The sequence below is a fragment of the Zosterops lateralis genome, assembly GCF_965231275.1.
Source record: "Zosterops lateralis genome assembly, chromosome: 8".
NCBI lineage: Eukaryota > Metazoa > Chordata > Aves > Passeriformes > Zosteropidae > Zosterops > Zosterops lateralis.
In genome coordinates, this window is record NC_139768.1 from 13,240,733 (window position 1) to 13,264,028 (window position 23,296).

General features: G+C 37.7%; 1 protein-coding gene across 10 annotated transcripts in view; it reads left to right on the plus strand.

Annotated features, from left to right (window-relative positions):
• The window catches only part of DNTT (DNA nucleotidylexotransferase), a gene marked incomplete at its 5' end in the record, with an annotated part of 139,241 nt that overhangs the window by 12,477 nt on the left and 103,468 nt on the right, over positions 1-23,296 (plus strand). Inside the window, one exon of one of the 10 annotated variants that reach the window (XR_014590634.1) lies at positions 481-594. The exons of the other annotated variants lie outside the window; for them this stretch is intronic. Of the gene's footprint in view, positions 1-480; positions 595-23,296 lie in introns of those variants that run through there. 10 annotated transcript variants of the gene reach the window in all.

Below are 23,296 nucleotides of genomic sequence, written 5' to 3' on the forward strand. Positions count from 1 at the left end.
CAAGGGAGCAGTGTGGGTGCAGGCAGCTCACTCCTTTGGCTGGGTGGGATTTTAGGGCATTCTGCAGTCCTGGGGTCTCTGGTAGTTGGATAAGGGATAGTGAGTGAGTGGTAGGAAGGGAAAGGGAATGGGGCACAATGTTGCAACACAGTATGTAGCATATACAACACCCTCATCTGCCCCAGGCATAGTACTTCTCTAAGGAAGGCTCCTAAGTCATGGACATTGCTGTCAGCAGTCATGGGACTTGATGTGTTTTGGATCCCGTGTTTGTCTTGGAGTTTTTATGCCATGCTTTTATGGTTGCTGAGGTTGTGCAGAGGGGTGGTTTCAATGGAGTTGTTGCCTAAAAATATTTTCAGATGTCTTTGGAGAAGGTTGTTGGTAGAGTTGAATGCATGATAGAGTGTTTTCAACTCTATTTTGAAGTTCATTGAAGTACATCTTCCCCCTTCCTTACTTTCCAGCCCTTTCTGGTAGGCAAGTACTTGCATGAGATGGTTGCAGCTGGAGGTGCAAAGAATACCTTGAACAATCCAAGAGAGCTGTGAAGGATCATGCGGGAAAGGAAAATGTGTGAAGGAAATGTGAAGGAAAATGCGGGATTTTGATGTGAATGAGGATGAGGGGATTCCTTCGACACCATGATTAACAAACATAGTGCGTTGCTAGCTAAACTGTCAGTATCTGGGCAGTACAACTTCATGTAAGGTGACAGTCTTGTCATTACCTTATAAAAATTCAGAGCTGCATTCTGTAACATTACCAGTTCTGAGCATGGGCAGATTTGGAGATGTTTGTTGCTTTTTCTGCATGTATATATGTATTCAAATGTAATAATGTATAATTAATTTGGCTTCTTCCTAATTCTCTTCAATGATTTTTCTTTGGGGGAGAGAGTAAAGACAGATTTACATGACAAAAAGCAATTCCATTTTGTTATGATAAAGTAAATGCATAATACAGAAGTTCTGTATTCAGTGTGACCGAGTTTATGTTAAAACTAGTTAATGAAAAATTTCGTAAGGAAAACACCTGTAAAGAGCCCTTGTGGAAGATTAGGAGGAATGTACAGCCACATTTTTGACTTTTGAGAGACAGAGATTTGAAGTATAAATGAAAACTATCTGCATTTAGGCAGTCAATGTAAGTAAAAATCTGAAAAATCATAAAATCATAGCAAGCCATATCAACGATACTCCTTATTAACTGGCATGGAAGCCTATCTGTAATTACTTTGATATTTCTTAGTGAAAAAAAGGAATGGCATTTCTTAGTAAAAGTGTCCTTATGGAGTATAAAAAATATCTCTGAGAAATGGAAATAAGATTTTAGTGCTGGCCTATAGAGACACAACCTGAGATACAGACTTTTGTGAGTGATATCTGGCAAAAACTGCCAATGTCTCAGACTGAGTAAATCATGGAATAAATGCATAGTGGATTTTTTTTTCTTTAATAAAGGAGAGCTATGCCCCAAGGGGCTTGAGGGAGAAGTGGGGAGAAGATATATAAAATGGGAGATACTTAAAATTAAAGGTCAGTTCAGAAAGAATGACATAATAGAGAGCTGTTTCTATTGTGAATAAAGAATTACTTTTTTTAGAGAATTGACCATTTTAAAGTGTGCAAAACTGACATCTAGTGGTAGCAATAGCACTTTGTGTGCGAAGAGGCTTTACAGTGAGACCAGTTTGCAGAGCAGAGTAACAGATTGTACCTATATTACATACAAAAATTGCAATTCTCTGTACTTAGCTGGGTGTTACAGAGCATTTCAAACTAAATCTTGCTTGCTTTAGTAACAGCTCACTTATATAATGCCAGGTTGTGGGTCATCTTCCTGAATTCATGGCCTCATTCTAGACAACTGATAAACAGTTTCCTTTGAGGAGAAAAGGTTGAAAGGGGCATGAGGGTAAAAAAAAGGTGAGGATAAGAGTTACAGAACTTCAGGGTCGATTGGGAAACTGTTTGGCAGCTACCAATCTTAGACTTCTTAGGAGTGAACAGAAGTCCAGCCTCAGGTGTGATGTGTTTCCCAGGTATGGCATTGCTCACAAGTGCAAGCTCCTCTGGGAGAGGAAGCAGGACTTTATGGCCAAAACTGAGATCTCACATGAATTCAGGTGAGATGTGTGGGCTCTGAATTGATAAAACATATAGGCATGTGCTTAAATAATTCCCATCTTCATTTGCTGAATCATGATTAATGTATTAATTTCTAATTCACATTTTTGTTCAAAGGGCATTTAAAATATTTTTCTCTTTTGTCTATCTTATGTTTTAGTGTCTTTGAAGAAAAAACCTCTTGCTAAAACTCTGCATGATGCCTGCCCCACTGTGACTTTAATTTATCTTTGCCTCCAGTGCCATTATATACATAATGTATAAATTACTAGTAACAAGCAAAGATACACAAAAATGAAGTATCAATTATTTCAATTTTTTTTTTAAACATGGCTTAGGGGCACCATACCTACAGTCAAAGGGTGCAATTTAAAATGAACATGGAAAAAAATAAAAACATCATTCAAATCTATCTTCCAGATAATAAAATGAAAGAGATCAGCAACAGAAGACCAGGTGAAGACAAAGACAAATCTGAAGGAAGAAGGAAATCAAGTGTGCTTCAATGAAAGTGTACTTAGAATTGTGGGGGCAAAAAATCATAGACTATTTTTTCTGGGTTAGCAGTTTGTGGCAAGAACTGTCAAGCTTTATTGATCAGTTTCTGGTTGTAAGTGTTTATTTTACAGTCTTCTCAATTCGTAATAACTGTTGCAAATATTTCAGAGATAAAAAATGTTGGTAGCATAATTCTAATTCAACATAGCTCTGTGCAGCTTCAAGGCTGTGGTGAATCATATGCTGCCTCTATCATTCCATTTCTGTTACTTTCAAAACATGGTGAATCATATTTGTTGAACACAAATGTTGACATTCTGCAATGAGACTTGAGTCACAGTTATAGAAGTGGTATAAGAAACAGCAGCTGTCATTTCAGATAGGCCAGCCTGGTGCTTTAGTGGGAAAGCAGAACTGAGCAGCAATCCTGTTTGCTGCAGAGCTGCTCTCTAAGGATGAGATTAGCTCTTAACAGTTGTGCCAGCCAGAGCTGGGAGATGCAATCTTGTCTGTCCTGAACCTGGTAATCCAGTACAGGTGCTTAACAGTTCTAAAAAGCTTTTGACCTTTTGGGTCTGAGTGGGAGCGGCTGCAATGACATGAGGCCAATTTCTATGTGCAGAGTCACTCTGACTCTGTCTGCACTCTTCTTACCTCTTGGACACTGATGCCTTTCCAAAGTTGTGGAAGCATAAGAATAAGTCGTGCTAGTAGCACCAGAATTGTGAATATACATGAGATCTCTAAGATTTCAGAGCAGCTGTCTCTGCGTTTGGTTTATATAAAACCTTGCACAGTACAAACTGAGTTGTGTTGCTGGCAGTGGTGGTACCAAGGGAATATATTCAGGACATGCTCGTTGTAAACAGGACTGCTGTGGATTTGTCATCCATCATGGAATGCTGCTGTTATTTTGTCCTCAGGCATGCTTTTTGTTAAAAAATTGCCCCTCTAATATTGGCTTACTTGGAGCTGTGTTCAACAGGTAAGGGGAGTTTGAGATCTAGATGTTTCCCTTGTTGGAAGAAACAGTAGAGTACTTCACATTCTTTAAGGCAGCTGGAATCACTTTATTACATTATGATGGAGATGAAGATCTGTCTGTCGTATTGCTGCTCCAACACTTCAAATTAAAGCCAAGGGGTTTTGGAATTATTTGATAAATTTTAAGATGTATTGAGCTGTATGGTTCTGAGGATTCTCTAGTGCCTCACCTGGCACATTTTTTAGCTGTTGAGATGCTAGAAACCTGTTTTTTCCTTGACTGAAAAATGTTTTCTTTCAATAGTAGCTCAGTGAACCCCTGTGGTTTGCATTGTTCTGGGGAAACTGCCTGTTGCAATAGTATACCATTTCACATTAAGAACTCAGTGAAACATTAAACTAGTTGACTCTTTATTCTTATATGTGCTAAGAGTGGGTTCACCTATGATTTATTTGTTTATGACCTAGGGTTTCCAACCTATTGTACACCCCAGGAGCTGTTTGCTCATACTTGACTGCTCAAGACTTTTTGAACCTGTTTTACTCAACCTCACATGTGTAATGAATGGTCTCCTTGAAAGCTGGCTGCAGAAATAGCCTTGTTCTAAGACAGTAAGGTTTGATTTGCAATATAAATCTGTTTATATAGTGCATACAATGGGAAAGGTTATGTTATTTTTCCCAGAACATGATATCTCCATTAGTCTTAGCCTGACCTGATGGAGAGATGAGAGGTTTCCAAGGCTCTTCCAAAAATTGTATTGTCTTCCTCACTGACAGTGTAATATTCTGTGGGCCAAGCTCTGTCTGTATTTGCATATTCTTATTGAAAGGACGTTTACTGGAACACAGAAAATAAAAGCACTTCCCATATCTTTGTAGTAATGCACCAATATATGCTTAAGCAAATTGAGTTTTAGTGTTTGAAAGAGGAAGGAAATTACCACATACAGAAATAACTGTGACCACCAGAAATTCAGCCTCAGCAAAAAGGCAGCAGGGTCTCTGCTGATGTAGGCTGCAAGATTAGGAAGTCTGATTTCTTTCTATGAGAAAAGAGAATTCAAAAGGGCCAGCTGAAATTCTTCTAGCAGAACCATTTATCTCTAAGAATGCTTCATCAATTAAAACAAGTTGTTTTTCAGGGCTTCTTTCACTTTATTGATGATTAAGACTCTATTAAAAAAAATGTAAGGTTAAATCAATTAATTTTCTTGTTTTTTAATATAAGGTAAAATTCCCAAATGAGGCATGTAAGCATTACTGCCTTAGTGATTCCAAAGCACTTTATTTTTACTTTTATGGGAAGTTTGCAGCCATTCCTTCTGAATCAGAGCAAAGGGAAAAACTGAAGTGTCAAATTTCCATTTCTGGCCACATCTAAGAATCAAGATCTGGAAAATATATCTAGTCTGTACTCAAAATGCCAGTCACCTGAGAACAGGACATGCTGCAGAAATGTCCCCAGTACAGAGGAGCCCTGCTAGAAGCTAGAGCTGGTGCTTTAAGAACTGACTTTTCCTCAGGACTCAGCCCAAAGTGTGAGTGCAATATGCTGTTGACCCAGTTCAATGGTGACATACAGCAGAATTGACACTGTCAGCTTCTGTTAATAATCTTGCCTTTGTCAAGGTTGAACCAGGTCTGAGGCCAGCTGCTGCTTCCAGCTACCTGAGTTCTGTACCAGTAACTGCATGCAGGTGATTTGAGTCAAGTGGTGCCCTTCTGTGTCTAGCTAATGCTGTGAAAACAGACTGGCCCTTGGCTGTGTGATTATGGGCTGTTTCTTTCTAGTTTCTTCCCTATTGAACAATCTGGTTTTGCTATTTGGTATTTCCTTAACTGAGCAGACATTTCTGCAGGTATGAAAAAACCCCTTCACTTCATCTAATTTGCTTAACAAGGGAATGGGAGGAGGCAAGAACTAAAATGGTTGTGGTGATGGTGTTTTCAGTATTTGAATATTGAGTTAGTAGGAAGAGTATGTAATGTCTGTGAACATTGGCTGTAAGCAATGGCTGAGGCTAAGTTGGTGCAAGATGCTCTGTGCATTGCACTGAAATACAAAACTCAGTTTTCTGGGTACTGACTGTTTCCATCCTGCTCTCACGAGGGACACTGAGAATGATGACAGGAAATAGAATATCAGGAGTCAATTCTCAGGTCTCTGGTAGCTGAGACTGGCAAGGACTCTTCCTTCTTAGGGAAAATTAAGTTATAATCTTAGTTAATGGCTGCTGTTATTACAAGCCAAGTAACTAAATGCAGGTGCTCCCCAGGTGTGTCAGGCTGTCGGGAGCAGTGGGATCAATCTTAGAGGATCCCAGGAAGTGGGTGACATTGGTGACATCCCCTGCTGGCCAGGGGCCTGGGAACTGTGCAGATGTGCTCCCTGCTGACTCTGCCTGCAGAACCAGCTGCCTTCTTTCCTGCATCTAGACAAAAACAATTAGAGCAGGAAGTGCTGGGAAACAGCTGAGACAGAAAAAGCTGAAGAGAAGGAGTATGAGAATCATTTTACTTCTCAGAGCCAATACTACGGCAGAAGCTGTCAGCAACAGTTAAGCTGTAACAGCAGTCTTAAAAGCAAAACCTATATATTCTTGAAAGATTAAGAAAGAACATCTGCATAATTGTAAGCACATTACATTTCATCAAGGGAACTAGAAGTAGCAAATCTTAATTATAAGAATAAATACTCTTACTGAAAAAGGAAACCGAATGTGGCTTAGTACAAGCCTGTCTACCCTAAACACTTCAACGACTGGCTGTCTTTTCTTTGGAAATAAACTACCTCATAAGCTCCTTGAGCATCTACTCCAAAGAAACAATTTCAAATGCCCCCACAGAAATGTGCTGAGCTACTTGACTTGGAAAGTACTCCCAGGATAGTGGAATAGATTTGCTGTACCTCCTTTGATGCTGCTTTAGGGTTTTGAGGTAGTGCTTCAGTTCCACTGTTTAGATTTTAATAATCTCAATGGTTATAGCTATCCTGTATTGAGACTCTTAATTCACATAGTCACGAGTATGTCATGCATCTATATCTGTAGGCATCTTGCAAATGAGCACTTGGTTTGCTTGATTCACATTACCTCAGCCACAGCAAGCAATATTATTAATAGTGAGCAATCACTGACTCCAACAGCAAGAGCATGACTGCTGCATTTCAATGGCTGAAATAACTTTGTGAAAAGGTAGACCTTAAGGTGCTGGCTGGCAGTCATTGCAAACAGGAGAAAACAAAACAGTGATATCACAAATAGTAATAATTTAGGTAAGGAGCAGAGGTATCAAGACTGAGCACAATTAAGACCTGTTACAGCCAAGCACACATGCCAGGTCTAAGCTGCTGCAAGAACTCAGCCTTCACAACTGTTATGTGTTGAAAAGACTGTCTGCCAATAGTGCCCGCAGCATGTGGCTCTGGCTCAAACAGAAGAAACTATTTCTGCCCCATTTTTTCATTCAAAATGTGAGCAAAATCTCTGTTGGGTCACAGCAGTGAAGTGTTGATGAGAACTTCTAAGGTGGGGAGGGGACAGGTATAGCACAGAGTAGTCACCTCTCCCCTGGTCTGTGATACACAGCAGCATGCTGCTTAGTGGTCTATGGCCAGGACAGCCCCAGGTTTTGAGAGCCACATCTTGAAGGGGCAAAGCCAAAGACTAGTACAGTATTACTCAGTGTGTGCCAGTGACACAGAGAGCTTTACAAATTGTCTCAGCGAGTACTTGGCTACAAAGTGGTTAAGGATATTAAATTTGCTGCTTTATTTTTCTCAGTTTGAAAATTAGAAAGATAGCCTGTAGACAGAGCATTCCCTCCCCCATACCCCGATATCCTGTCTTTCTGTGATGTCAATAAATTTGTTAGTGTGCTTAAATCGTTTAATGAAAGTATTTCCTGGTTTAATGCAATCAACAATGTCTTGTGTCAGTGCAACACATCTGGTGCTAATGATGCTTCTTGATGATAGATGTTGTGGGGATAGCTATCAAGGTAGAGAGTAACTTAATTTGAGAGGTTTGATTTCCTTTTACTTTAGCTGTCAAGACCTGAACAGTTAGTGTCAGTTACAAAGAAGCAAAGGAAAAGGTGCTTTGAAAGTTTTTCACCTCCTTTATTCTTACATGGAAATTTAACAGTATAATGACTTGTTTGTCAAGTGAGGTATATCTATCTAATAGATGTTAGACTGTTAGATGATTTTGATAGGAAAAAGGAGACCTAGTTTTGGATACAAGACTCAGTATATTAGGTTAAATTTGTGGTATTCCTTTGCATATATATATTGGTCTACACACTATCAGTATGTAAGTGATACAGTATTTGTGGTTCTTATACTTCTGTATTCCTGCTTATTCTTTACACACAAACACTTATTTATTTGGATTTCATGCTGGATCTGCATATTTAGTCAAAGTCCTGGGGCACCCAGCATGTGCATCTTTCCCTTCCCTTTCAGCCTGATGAATCTTCATAAATGCTTTTTTTTTTTGATATTTTTCTGTTTGACACTTCACGGTAGCCAGGGAAATCCGTCTACATCTAAAGTTCTCAAACCTTCCAAGTATTCAAATTTTATAATCTTTACAATTTTATAAACTTGCTCTTAGTATATTCAGCATTGATTTTATAGCATTAGATAGTGTTCAGGGATGCCTGTGAAACAGACTTCCTTTTGGCCCATTCTTGAGGTGACCCAAGTTAATTGTGTGCAAGGGGATTAATGTGGGTTATAGAAATGATGCCAAATGTCATTGGAGTGACTCTTCCACTGTATATAAATACACATGAATCTCCTTTAGAAAAAACTTTTTCTACCAATTTTTGGTATTTAAATTACAGTAGTTAGCAAGCATTGAAGTGAAATAAATACCAGAATATATATTTAAAGTGTCTAAAAATAAATATTTTTGTTTCAAGGCTTTATAAGTCAATGACCCAACGTGTTGTTGACAGCCAAGATAAAATGCCTACAAAAAAATTTCCAAATTTCCACTGACATACAGACACTCTTTCCTTTCCTGGCAGTTCATAAAACACTTGAGTTTCAGTATGCTGCCATTTCATTTCAGTATGCTGCCATATCACACCATTTTGGAGCTGTATGTCTTTAAATCCATAACCAAGCTTGTGCAGATTTCAGAATGTGGGAGAAAGGAAAAGCAGAATGTTTTCTTAGAGAAAAGTTGAGCTTTGAAAGCTACTGAAAGTTTTGGAATGTTAAAAGACAAACCAGCTGAGATATATTAACAGGCAAAGAGCAAGAGAAGAGGTCAAAACTATACATGCAAATGTCCTTTCACATCCTAGTAATTTCTGAAGATTCACATGGCTTCAAAAATAAGCTCATTCCAGAAAAATAATTCACATATTTTTAAGCAGTTCTAATATTAGCCTGTCATTATAACGGTATCTGGAAGCCAGTGATATTTATACTGGGATGAAGGTGACCAACATGTTAACTTTAAATTATCCTCCTAACCCCAGTTTCCTTGTGTGTGGGAGTAGTTTCTTCTTAGGAAAAAGTCACTGTTGGTTAATTTTGTCTCTCCCTTTCTCACCCTCAAACCACTGACTAATACTGAAATTTAGCTTAGAGCGAATATTTCCATTTTTATATTTAAATGGTTTAATCAAGGCTTTAAAAAAGTTATAGTGCAGAGTGACTGTCATGCAGTGTTGTTTACATGGAGAAGCAAACTAGGAATTGTGTGAACACTGAGCACTAATATAAAAACAGTGCTCCTCTCTAAATGATTTGATGATTTGTGAAAGTCAAGAGGCAATAATAGATGTTCATATAACATAACAGCCATCCTTACAATTGGACATATACACTTATAAAACAGGAAAAGAACACAAAGAGAGAGAACATTTGAATTTTGGTATGTCAGTTATCAATTGCTGGCAATTTTTTTGTTTATTAAAAGTTAATCCCCCACTGTGTTAAAAAGTTTGTAATGAGTTCATTATCAATGTGAATCCATTTTTTTTAATTGACCATGAGGAAAATAAAATAACTTTTTTTGATAAAACCAGGCAATTTTGATTACTTAAGTTTCTTCATAGTTCAAGCAATGATCTAAGTACTATTTTTCAGCATGGCTTTCCACATTCATTCTAGTGACTGAAGCTGCTAGCCATGACCATATTACTTCAATTATAGGTTCCAACTACTTGTAGCTATTTCTGGTGCAATGAAAGTATAAAAAATTAAAAAATTAAACTCCCTAATAATGTAAGATGGTGATGAAATGGATGGGTGTTGCTAAATCTGTATTTTACAGTCACTTATTTTTCTTGGATGGGAGGGAAGCACAGGTTTTAAGCTTCAGACATTCAGACTTAGAAAACAAAATCAATTTAGAAACTTGTCCTTATAAATTAATGAAGTAACCCATAGTGGTGTGTACCTCCTGCATAAACCTAAACAGAAGTTCATTTTTAGTCCAGAAAAATAAAATATTAAGTAATAAAAGTAAGTTTTATTTTTACTTAGTATTTTCTACTGTTTTTTAAATGTGACTGTAACTACCCAGCCAAGTAACATACCTGCATAGTATGACCAGATGTCTTCTAGAGTACTTAAAAAAGGAAAAACAAATTATATTTTTCTTTTTATTGCATTATCTACTAAGAGACCCTGGCATTTCCCACTCTAATATATTTTTTAAATAACTACGGCTTCCCACTACTATCCATTTGTGAGAGAGGGAATCTGCAGCTCATTCAGATGTGTGTGAGGTGCACAGGATCAGATGGTGGATGTTGGAAGGGTTGTTGACCTGACTGATAACCAGGCCTTTGCAGAGTGTCAGTGAATCTGGGTGCTGTTTAACATGACAAAAGTAGCTCTATTTGGCTTTAGCTGATTAAAATTCACGAGTCGGGGTTGCTTCAAGCTGAAGCTCAACAAAGGCAAAATCATATCCAAGAAACTCTTGATGTTGCAACTGTACTCCATGTCATGTTGTGGAAATTCAGCTATTGTCTGCCAATATTCTATTATACCAGTTTTATCTGTGCTGACCAAATGGACATTTCTCATATTTGGAACGAATGTGGTGGTTTGTGTTGTGATGAAAAACATTTGAAAACATAAAAAACCTCCTATGACCTAATTGTTGAATTCCTCAGTTTTATATATTTCTGAATTTATTCATGAGCACAGTCACAAAAGTCCTTCAAGACACAACACAAAATGCAGCTCTACACTGTCAAGTTCAAGAATACTTAATTGGACAGGGAAAAGGAAGAAACGATAACACCATAAATAATGCATGGTACAGTTCTAAAAAACACTGAAATTTTGTCAGTAAAGGACTTTCTGTTTGGAAAGTTCTTTATATGACCAAATAAACCCCAGGCTTTGGGGATGATACTATTACAGAATTTATTTGCCCTTCTTTCTAATTGCCTCTTCAAAATTGTGCTGTGTTTGTACAGATGGGTTTCAGATACTCTGAAACCACCTGAACTGGAAAAATTCAGGTAAAAGAGAGAGGTTTTGAGGTTGGTTGGTTTGTTTGTTCCAGTGAAGAGTCTCTTTCACTTACAATGTTATGCTGGTGCATACAGACATTTCTCCAATCTGCTTTTTATATACTACAGGACCCAGACAATCTAAAACACAAATGAAGTGTTGTATTTTCCCCTTCACAGGAAGTTAGGGGTCAAGGGCAAATGTCAGCATTTGCCTTGAGTAGTTCTGAGTGAGTATAATAGGTCATCAGCTATAAATAGACAACATATGTTTGTGGTTTAATGCCTGTATTTTTTTTTAACCAAAAAATTGTGTGACTTGTTCAATTCATTTGTACCTCATCCTACATTCAGATGGTTAAGCACCCTGCCTATTCATAATATGCTGATTAGATGTTCTAGATGTCTAATGGGACGTTTAAGTAAGTTTGATAGAAAATCAAGTTTTTACTCTATTGGGGTCATACCATGAGAAATCAACCCCCGGGCATTTGTAAGGTTTTAATAATTCTCAATCTTATGCTTTTCCAGGACTCTGTTGCAATGGATGCAGATAAAAACACCTTTTAAAAGTGTAATTTGCATTTAAGTAGCAGGGGACAAAATAGTTAAACTGTTAAGTGAAAAAGCCCAGCTACACAGGAACATTGGAAGAAATAAATAAGAAAGCAAAGAAACAAAATAAAAATCTCTAGCAGGTTGAAAGAATATTAATAAACAATTTAAAATATCTTTTGTAGGAATTTCGTGCCTATCTGCTTATTAATGTGAAGTCAAATGCTGCAGGTAAGAGTGCCTAGAGGAAATCAAATACCCTACAAAGAGAAGCTGTTTTTCTGCATTTGACAACTAATGTCAGTTTCGGATAGAATTTATTTTCAGTATTCCAGGGGCCTAAAATACATGAAATGATTGAAATTCTTATTCTTCTAAGCCCTGGTTTTGTAGGACCTCTGGGAATTCTAAATTCTTTCCAACATGCCTCTTCCTGAGCACCAGTGTGTGATGTGGTTTCCCAGCAGTCCAACCCAAACTTCAAGCCAGATTCCCTAATGGTAAGGTCTGCACTTATGCACGAAGTTGGCACTGGGAAAACTCATGAAAGATCTCCCCAACTGAATTTGTGTGTGTTTTGTTTTTATTTTTAATGTGGGCAAATTCCATGAGTTTTTAGATATGGAAAGATTGATAAATATTTAATTGTGTCTTTTGAGCCATTCTAGGAATGGCTGGAAGCTTTTACTCTTAGCAGTATGCCAATAACTGACAGGTCATGCAAGCCATCTGCTGATCATTTTAAATTAAAGACAATATTACACTGAGATTTAGCACTCACTACATTAGTAGTAATCTATGGGCTTGGTGTTCCTGTTGTGTTTGCTTTTTTCCCCCTTTTCCTTAGCATCATGCTTATTCAGAGCAGATGTCATCCTGTAAAAAACCCCCAGGATGGCTTCACTTTACTGAGGGAAACTCCCTGACATTTGGTAACTTCCTCAATGCTTCTAGTTTCTCTAACTTTGCATTGAGGACTTCATGCGCTTTCATTTTAGGTGGCTTAAGCTTTTTAGTACAGCCATAATAGCTCAGTCAGCATTAACAAAATGTGCTCAGGTTATTCTGGGTTATATTTAAATCTTAGGCTACAAGTGTTTCTAAGTGAAAATCTACCAGCAGAAGTGTCCTGGTATAATCATCTTCATCTAATGCTCCTGTGGATGTCCTGTGGGGGTAACAGTGTACTTGTTTTGTTTTCATTCATGTCACTTTTGCAATTAATAGCTTTGTAGCTGCAGTGTCCAGACAGGTTTCAACATAAGGGTATTCCTTTCTCTGCCTTTATTTTTGAAGTGGAAGTTCCTTTTTTTTTTTTTTTTTCAATAATTTCTAGCCATCTTTCATTTCTGCACTTAGGTCTCCAGTTAGTTCTTTAAGAATAGCAGCTTGAAATGTATCACCTTGGAAATCTATCTCACTTTGGCACTAACATCACCCACTGCCTCAAATAAAATGTTAATATTATTTTTAAACATTTTAAACCTTTCCAGGTTCTGTCTATTTGCAATAGAAACTTAGACTAAAGTCAGATGTACTTAATGCAATCCTGTTTTTACATAGAAGGCTGATGAATTTCTCCCTTTCTGAACCCAGTAGAAACAGAGAACTTAAAATTTCAGACTCTCTCCAGCTTATTCCCATGGAGTCCTTTCTCCTACTTCTCACAGGATTTTCTTGTTTTCCATGGAATTGTACATGTATTCACCTTTCCAAACCAACAGAGCCCTAAGAGTCCCTTTCTTGGAAAAACTTCTCTACCACATCAATTTTTAACCTTGTTCCTGCTTTCTCATGAGAATTGCTAATATGCAGCTGTCTTTAGTCTTTACTGGAGAAAGGGATATTTTCCCAGAAGCCTTTGGAAATACCTCAGGTGAAGAGGTATCATGGTGCCCCTCTTCATCTACCCCTTTAAGGATGAAGTAAAGAGTGGAGAATCAGGATTTTATAGCTTTGTATTGCAAACAGATAATGTGAAAGCAGAAGGACTAAATTCTGATTAGGCATGCTAGAAGATTTCTGAAATGGTTAGCAGCTGGTATTTAACAATGGGGGAGTGATTATAGTGTCTGCCTCGATGTTTAAATGTTATTAATGATTTTGGACATTAGTATTGTGAAGCAACTTACATGCACTGTAAAATCTCCTGATCTTTCATGAAGGAAAGAGTACAAAAGCAACCAAAATGAAGATTCTTCTAATCACAGATTCTCAAAAGAGTTGGTGCACTTTTATAACTAGGATACTTGAACAAAAGAGAAACAGGAGGAAATTAAAAATTACAAAGCCCAGGGCTCTGTGGAGTTTTCCTATTTTTCCGTGAAGGGCTTACAAAGTCCATGTTAGAAACTGTGACACAGTGGCTTAATTTCCCCAACTCCTTGCATTCTTTTTCATGTTCCCTGAACTTGAAAGGTACACAGAGCTTAATGTTTAAAAGTATCAGCAAACTCTAAGAACAAAGAATTCTGCATCAAAAGATATTCCTTTAATCCATATTTAATGTAATTATGACTATCATGACATTTAGAATTTGATTGAATTGTTGTGTGCTGGAGCCTAAAGATTGGAAAGCAGACAAGCACTTTGCATCCTTTGCAACTACTGTATTAAAAAAAAATAAAAAATGGTCAAATAATTTCTGGCAGCAGCATTTGGAATATGAATAAAAATGCTCTTCTGTCACAGAAAAAAAAAAAAAAAAATAAGGGGCCACTCCTGCAATAAATACTTTTGCACAGGCTCAGGATTTTTTACTGCAGGATTCCACTGCTGGGTTATGGCATTAGACAGTTTTATTAAATTGCTTTTGAGATCGTTGAAAATACTTGGCAGGAAAATAATTCAAAATGCATAAAATTCAGTTTCTGAGCTAACAATCATGGGAATCCAGTGATAATGATGTTTGACTTTGTATCTCGGTCTAATAATTTCTTTTGAGTGTTTTATTTGCTAATATTCATATATGTTTAACTAATAACTTGATAGCTAAAATCACTTGTGTTCTTGTGTGCCAAGAATGATGTGTATCTTCACAGTGCTCTGGATTTCAGAAATTATGTCTATGTTCAGTAACCCAGCTTCATATTTCCTTTGCTTTCTTTTTCTTTGGGAATAAGGAAAAATATGCAAATATTGTTTTTACTTTGCAATTGCCTTATGCTTTGATGATGCATGAATGGGTAGTACCCTTGTCCCTTATGATCTGATTGAAGATGATTGATAAGCAGCAGAGGTGCTTAGCTGTAAAATATCTTTCTTTTATCCCACCTCTCTTTAAGGTGACTCTTTGCTTCTGGTTGAGGGATAAGTTAAACAACCTTTGTCTCCTTTCTAAGACATGTTCTTACCATTTTCTTCTTCTTGAAATGACTTTAAGTAACTGATTCTGCTTTCAGAAACAGTTTCCTATTTGGTTAGAAACTTGGTTAGGAAAGGGAACCAAAGCCCTCTGGGCTTGGCAGCTGCTGATGTTCAGGGCCACCCAGGGAGCTGCTCCTACCTGTCCCTTTGCTCAGCCCCCCACTGTATCCCTGCAAGAACTGCTCGGGGGCAAAGCTTGCACTGCTCTACTCTTTGTGGCATTTTCTGCCTGCTCTTTTAATTCTTTGCATCTATCTCCCTGGAGAAGAAACTATTTTCAGTCTCTTCCTGCCCTGAAAACTTTCATTTTGAACAGCTTTATTTTAATTGTGTTTTCAAACTCTGTAAAGTACTTACTAAAGGGAGAGGTGCTAAGATCACTCGTCTTTGCACAAAAGAGCCCAAGCTCTTTAGGCACCTACTACTATCTACTCTTCATTGAGAAAGTGAGCACAAATATCTGGAAATTAAGGCGTTTCTGAAAAAAACCTTTTGATATCTGAGCCACTTCTGCTGCCTCTGACATGAAACCTTTACATCTGTGAAGAATGGAAATGAGGAAAGCCTGAAGGAGTGTAAATCCATGAAGAATGTCAGTAGGAGAAATTTCAGTCTATGACCAATAAAACCTCATTAAGGAGCAAAGGGAAGGAGGACCCTGGCTAAAAGAGGAGCAGAAACAGAGCACTAGGTGCTGGGGTGGGTGGCAGACAGTAGATAAATAGGAGAAAGCAATGTCAGAAAAATAAAAATGGTGTAAAAATGTAACTAAATTAATGCAGTTACATGACCTAATTTAGTTTTGTAGCTGAAAATGCATATTTTTGTAACATCGATTTATTGTGGTGAGCAATCCTTTTTTTTTTTTTTTTTTTGCCATGGTAACTTTGTGTGCTTGCCAAAGGCAGGACAAACAATGCCTGTATCACTTCAACTTCCAAAACAATTGGGTATGCCAAAACATTAGTATCAAATTTTTGTGTCATTGCAAAAAGCTGATTTTATGGCTTTCTGAGCTGTGCAGTATATTATTAAAACCTGGATAGGCACTTGTGGAATTAAGGTGTCAACAGCCAGCCCAAGGGTGGGACTCATGTTTCTCTGACCTTACCTAAGCTTTCTATGCTTGCTTGACACCCAGAGAAAAAACTGCAAGACTCTTTTGGCTCTTTCCCAGAAGAATTAGCTTGTAAGAAGAGACTTAGTAAGTCTTTAATTTCTTTTGTTTATATAGGACCTAGAAAAGAATTTTTCCCCTCTCTGGAAACTCAAAGCATTCATGGTCTGAATTTTATTTGTAAAACTAGGTATACAGGGGTGGATGTCAGATCAGTCTGAATAGAAGCTGATGCTGGTTATCTTTTTTCCAAGCAGATATCCAAGCTACCTAAACCAATTTTAATGTCTTTCCACCTATTCCCATATCCCATGCTGTGAAAATATCACTCCCATCATTGGGAAATACTCTTTTAGCTGAAACTGGGGAAGACGGGACTCTGCAGATTTCAAAGAGCAGCAGAGGAGCTTGAGGTGTGGAGTGTTTGGTTGCTGTGGTCACTACTGAAAGCAGATGTGGTTCCTGTCCTTTCCTGTCTGCTGCTTCTGCATTTCAGGGATGGGAGGGAGCACCCAAGTGAGACGAGGGTTGCTTTTTCTGGACAAGAGCTGCTTTTTCTCAATAGCAATGCTGACAGAAATGGATGTCAAAGGACAGGCTAGGTGAATTGAACCTGACAAGCCCTGGCAGTGTTTTGCACTGGCAGGGAGTCAGGAATCTCCCATAGGAAGACACAGGTTCCATTTTCTAAATACTATTCAAAAATCCCCAATAGGGTATTTGTGAATAAAATGGCTCTGGTTTTCTCCAGGGCATTCCTATCTCAGCCATGCAATTCAAAACACACTTTGGAAGAGCAAGAAAGAGGAGAAATATATGAAAGTGGTTTAGAATAAATATCTGACCTTTTTTGCTGTGTTTAGATTTCTTTTAGTACATTTCTATATACAAATCAAATAATAAAGTCTCCTATTTTCAGTTCTGAAGTTCAAGTAAAACTTCACTGTTTTTTATATCTTTTTCAATCTGTCACTGAGAATTCAAAACAGAATTTTAAAAAAAATCAAACAAGCAACCTACACTTAGAGGGAACTGAAAAGCAGGAGTACAGTGTGGCAAGTTCAGACATTAAAAAACAAGAGATAATATAATGTGCTCTGTGCAATGCAGCTGTGGCTTAATGCTGATTTGCACATTAGGACTAGATTAGCATCACTCAGATGTGACCTGCATGTTGAGTAACTATCACAAGTCTGGTACTATTGATGAAAAATGAAACTGCATGGTACACTTCAGATCTAATATACCACCCTTCTGTGTTTTTAGATTCTACAGAAGTGTAAAGGAAGAGCTATTACTTCTAAATTTTTATGAAATGCATGTAATTTAGTCTCCTATGAAAGTTCAGTTGGATGCTCAGTATGTTTATAAAACAGAATATGGCATTACCATAAAAATGATTGGTTTTTAGCCACTCAAAGGCAAGAAATATTCAAAGAAATGACCATATAAATGCTGATTATTTCTATTCTGAAGGCAGTCAAATTGATTTAAGGTGTTATGACCAACTTATCACAGATTTTGTGGCCATAATGCCTGCATGACTCTGAACCCTTTTAACTTCAAAAAGACTTTAGTATTGGTAAATGTTTGATTCACTTTGAAATAAAATGCAGTTTGCATTTGACATGAAGGATTTTGTGCAGGCCGGCTCCCTAAGTCGTTTTGTGTTAGTTCCGTGACAGGCTTTAGGATAATTACCTTCTGCAGCATTTCCCCAATATTTGACCACATTCCTCTTTGGAAAAATTAAAAAGATGTGTGTGTCCTTACTGGAAAACCAGGAAATAAAGGCACATCTGGTGGTGGGTTGGTGTTTATATCTTCGATAAAGTGCAGTATGCTGGCTGCAGATCTTTCCCAGAAAACTTCCCTCCAGTGCTTCCTAGAAGTGAGCTGGCATTTCCTCTGGATTTTGGCACATCTCACTGGCACAGAACACCTGTACTGGGTGTGCTTAAGGTGTCAGTGCCATAGCAGGGGTTTGGGGCAGGCTGGAGGAGGCACACTGTGGAGAAGGGAATTGTGAAGGGTGAGATGGGGAGGTGTTGGGGTGGCTCCCCTTGGGCTGCCCTCACAGGCACTCAGATGTGCCTTCTGCAGCTGGGATGGAAGAGAATTTCTCAGCCTATGCAAAGGTAAAACAGTAACTTGGGTCACTCTGGGGGAAGCTCACTGTGTTCTCATGTCAGATATCGTAGTGTTGCTTTCTTTATCTACCAGGCTAGAAGGAATTTTCATTTTTCCAGTGATTCTTAGCAGATCTCACAGCAAAACCAGATCTATTTGCTAGACACATGGAAATGCTGTACATGTATCGTGAGATCTACACGTGTGCACAGTCTCTGCACACACAGCAGCAAACTTGTATTTGCTTTTTAAAAACTATTTTGCAAAGGTAAACCTGTCACTTCTATTTAGTAGGTGTCATAAGACTTGTTTAAGTGTTTTGTTTTAAGGGTTTCGGGGTTACTTTTCTTTGGTTCATTGTTGTGTAGTGATCGATGGCCAGCTTTTCTCTTGTGATTCTAAGCTCAGTGTCTAAAGGTGATATTGAGCTTCTGTTTAGATTCTGCAGACAGCATGAGAAAATCATATGCATCTTATAACTGAAGGATAAACTGAAGCAGAAACCTTCAGATTCTTGCAAAAGACAGTTAACAGGCACATAACAGCTTCAGGATTTGGGGGATTTTTGAATTCAGAACATCTCTACACAGAACAGTAGATCCAGTTAGGGAATCAAGTTATAAGTCACATAGAAAGAAACTCAGATTTTCTGAGTGCAAATGTTTGACATCTGGTTACTCTGTTGTATATTGCTAAGGTAGCTCTACTAAGGCTGTGCTTTCTAAAACACACCTTGTAGCAGATAAAGAACATTTAATTTCTGGCATAGTACAGATTTCTCATGTATTGGGCTAGGAGCTTGGAATAAAAAAAGTTGGCTGTTGATTTAATTACTTTTAAGTTAATATATACGTTAGCTTATACGCAGGAGAACAGCATCTTACAATTACTAAAATAAGGCTATTAATGACAGTAAAATATAGGTATTTGATTTTTTTTTAGCATTGTCATAATTAATTCTGTTTCAAGCATGCAGATTTATCATGTTGACAATGCTACTGAACAATTCAATGAAAGAATATATAAAATTTGTAGGAAAGTTTCTAGTTTCTCAGTGTGTGAGAGTGGCCTCATTTTTTCTATTATGGAAATAATGGATGTTGTTCATTCACTGTATCACATGTATAATGCCATGTTTTCTGCAGTGCAAAATAATCTTTAAAGGTATTTTGAGGAGACTCCATAGTTTGGAGAACATACTAGCAAATGCTTTTGGTTTTAATCATACTACTTTTGTATTGCAGACTGTCACCAAATGTCATCCATTGTTCTCCTTGGTTTTTTCACTTGTGTTTTGAACAGGTTACCACTAACATCTGAAATTACTTCTCAGTCCACTGCTGGTGTACAGCTTTACTTGCAGAGCCACAGGAAGCCACCACATCCACCCTTAGCTTTAACTTCACTGCCTCTCATCCAGTGATAGAGGCTACAGCACCTTTAGTGATCCAATTTATAGTGGATGAAGGGAATCAGTGTATATTTGACAGCTTTGTTAACCCTACTACGTTAGTATGAATTGTTGGTGAAACCCAGTTTTACTCTGTGGCCATGCTGCACCTGCAGTCTCATGGATCATGTTGCAGCACTGAAGCTCTTGTTAGCATAAACAGCAGGTATACCTCCTGATGCACCCAGGAAACTGTTCTGTTGAGCAATGAATTGCCAAGAAAACATAATATCTCTGCAGTGCATAAATGAACCGTAACAATAATTTTACCTTTAAAATGGATTTTAAGGAATTTTTACTTCAATAGCTACACAAATGGAATTATTGGTAGAGGAATTGCTGCAGCTCAAGGAGTTATTTTACTCCTCTCTCTTGAATAGTTGTACTCAATTAAACACATTCATACAAAAAATTCTACAGAGGTCAGGAAAGGATGTTATCAGATTTTTCAGGTGTTGTTTCTCTATACATTTCCTATCAAATTAATGTGCTGGTAAATGTTCTTAATCATGCAAGTTTTATAAAAAATCTTTTACATAAATGATGGCTTTAAAATATCTATACTGTTAACAAATCCCACAACCTCCTCATATTTCGTGAGATGTTCCCTGCCACAGCTGTGTGCTGATGGCTGATTATACCTGCCCTTTCTCTGGAGCAGGGGAAGGCTGGCTGGGATTTCTTTTGTGTAGGGAGATTCCTTGAGTCAGAGGTGTAAATCAACCCACTAAAATGCAAAATCAAAGCAATTGATGAAGTGTGTATAAAGAAGGAAAATTTCAGGTTATTTCCTGGCACCATAAGGAGTACAGTTCTCATGCTGAAATGACACACCTGAGTCAGAGCTCTTATGGAATAGTTGCTTACCAAGAAACGAGATCCATTCATGCACAGTTTTTCTACAACCACAGCAGATTCAGGCATTCCAAACTGAGGTGAGAAAAAAGACAAGATTATCACAATAGTATGAAATTTGACATTTGTAAACAAACTAATTAATATTTCTATCCTTAAATACTTGGGGAAATTGTTATACTACTTGACAAGGATAATTAGAAAAAAGAATATTGAGTAACTCTAATGCTTAGGCAGTGACTTTCATGTAAGAGATAAAACACAGTATTACTTCTTTCTTAGGAAGAAAGATTACAGGGGATAAGGGCTAATGAAATTGTGAATGGAGTAGACAAGAAGAAATTATAAAGCAGCAAATGTCATATAAATTAAGCAAGTGGCCCAACAGGAATACTGTGGGTTGCTATGGGATAAGAAGCCAGAATTAGAAACAGGTTCAAAGGTATCCTGAGGCAAAAGTTCATCAGTAGCCATGTCATCCTCCCATGGCTGTTTACCAATCTCTGGTTGCTCTGGTGAATGCTCAGCTTCAGGACGAGCTATTTGGGCTGTGTCTTGCACTTACCATGATGATGGGCATTGCTGGAAAGAATTCGTGTTCAGAAACAGGATTTTTTTTCTGTAATGTGGTTGTGGCAATTATGTTTTTTAACAAAGTTGATTATAGATTAAAATGAAACCAGAAATATTACATCTTTAAATAGAACTAACTACTGAATAGCAATTTGGGAAAAAACCTAGACACATCAGATTTTCTATTTAAAAGTGGAAAAGAATGGATCAGGGCTGAAGATGTCCTAAAAATCCCACGGTGTGTTAGGTGGCTTGGTGTGGTTTTTTTAAAGAAATTAACTATTATGCACAGAAAGTGGCAAAAAAATTTAGAAATCATTCTCCAAATGAGTTTTAGCATTTTTAATGCTTAGATGTAAATGTCTGTATCAGTAATGACCAATTCAGACGATAACAGAGAAATTTTAGTGCAACAAGTTCTTCTCATAGCCATAGTTATGTGGCTTTCCTAAGATAATTCTGTATTTCTAGACTGCTTAAAACTGATCATGCTTAAATAGTCAATGTGTATTTTATCTACTTTGATATGAATATGTCCTGTTCAGACATATATTCATATTTTATTGGTCTCTTAGCTGATATGCCTGGAGATATAGATATATATATTCTACTGTAATTGGGAGAGTCCTGCTTATTTGCAATACAGAACAGATCCCAATTCAGAGGAGAGGGATTACTGTGTTGTTGGACCAGTTGTTGTTTTTGGATTGTGTTAATTTGCCATCAGTTGCACTGGTGTTGGTGTAGAGGCAAAGAATCAAGGTTATGCACTCACTGCTTCTCTTGGTTTTTGCCCATCTATTTCTAGTTTCTACCTCTATCTCCAATCATGGGCTTGAAGAGCTGCTTTTGAGCTTTGCCTTATGCTATTAATCAAGCTTAATTATTAATCGTGTAAGGAAAAATTTGTTCTTTTTCCATGGTTGATTTATCAGGTGAGTGGGTGTCTTGCTGCTGGTGTTTAGTGACGACCATGGAACCTTTAATTTTCTTGAGATTGCATTAACTTTTCTTACAAGTACATTAAGATCAGTACTGGTAGAGGGACCAGACTATATGGCAAATGGAGGCTAAGTAGATAAACTCCGAACACAATATGGAATATTTCAGTTTTGTTGCAATTGCAGCATAGATGCAAGATGACAGTGAGCTGCACCCACATGGCTAACAAGTCTCCATTACTATCTGCACTTATTTATGAGGGAAAAGGCAAAATCTCTGTGGTTAATTATTATTTAGTAGTTAGGGTATTGATTGCATGGTACATATGTACATACCCATTCTACATATAAATTGTGGCATCAACATGAGTATATGCCTTCTAGAAAATCCAGCCTCAGTCACAGAACATGGCACCTGATACTACTTTCCTGAAGATAGATGTATTGTTTTCTCTTCAGTGCCCACTGCTTGTCTATCTTGTGTACTTGTACTGCCTAGTACTCAAAACCTCTTCTGAACCCAAATTGATTTCTTTTAAAATCTGTTCTACAGCACTCTTTATTGTCCAAGTGCTTCAGAGACACTAATAACTGCTTTTTGTGAGACCACTCTCTGACATCAAAACTTCGTTTCTAATGGGAGTTGAGGTGCATGAGAAATAAAACACCACAGTATCCAGTGGGTTTTAATACCTAACTATAACTGTTTAGATCTAAGAGATATAAATGTATAGTAAATATTTTGCCATTTTTACCTTCTGAGCAGAGCTTCCACTGTGGCTATAGCTCTTGCCTCCCACTGCTGCAAGTCAAACACTTGGGAAATGTCATGTTTTTTCTGGGTGACTTGCATATCTTCAGGTAAAAGAAGATATGCAAGTCACTTGGCGCAGTAACAATACTCCCTGGGGCAGTAACAGGGTCTGATATTCAAGGCAGATTTAAATCACCAGTATTATGTATTTGTTCTCTGGCTTTCAGCCAGCCCTGGCCTTGTGCACCTTACAATTTCTGTAAGGCATAGAATAATGCTGGTTTCTCTGCATTGGCAGGTTTTGTGAATGGGAAAGGTAGCATGTGAAGAAGCAGTTACAGACTCTCATGATGTATAAGTGAATGATGGGAAATTCAGGCTGTGGAGGTAATCCTAGTTCTGGCACGTTTTGGTGCTTGTTTGTGTATCCTTAACAGCCTTTTTTTAGCGTTC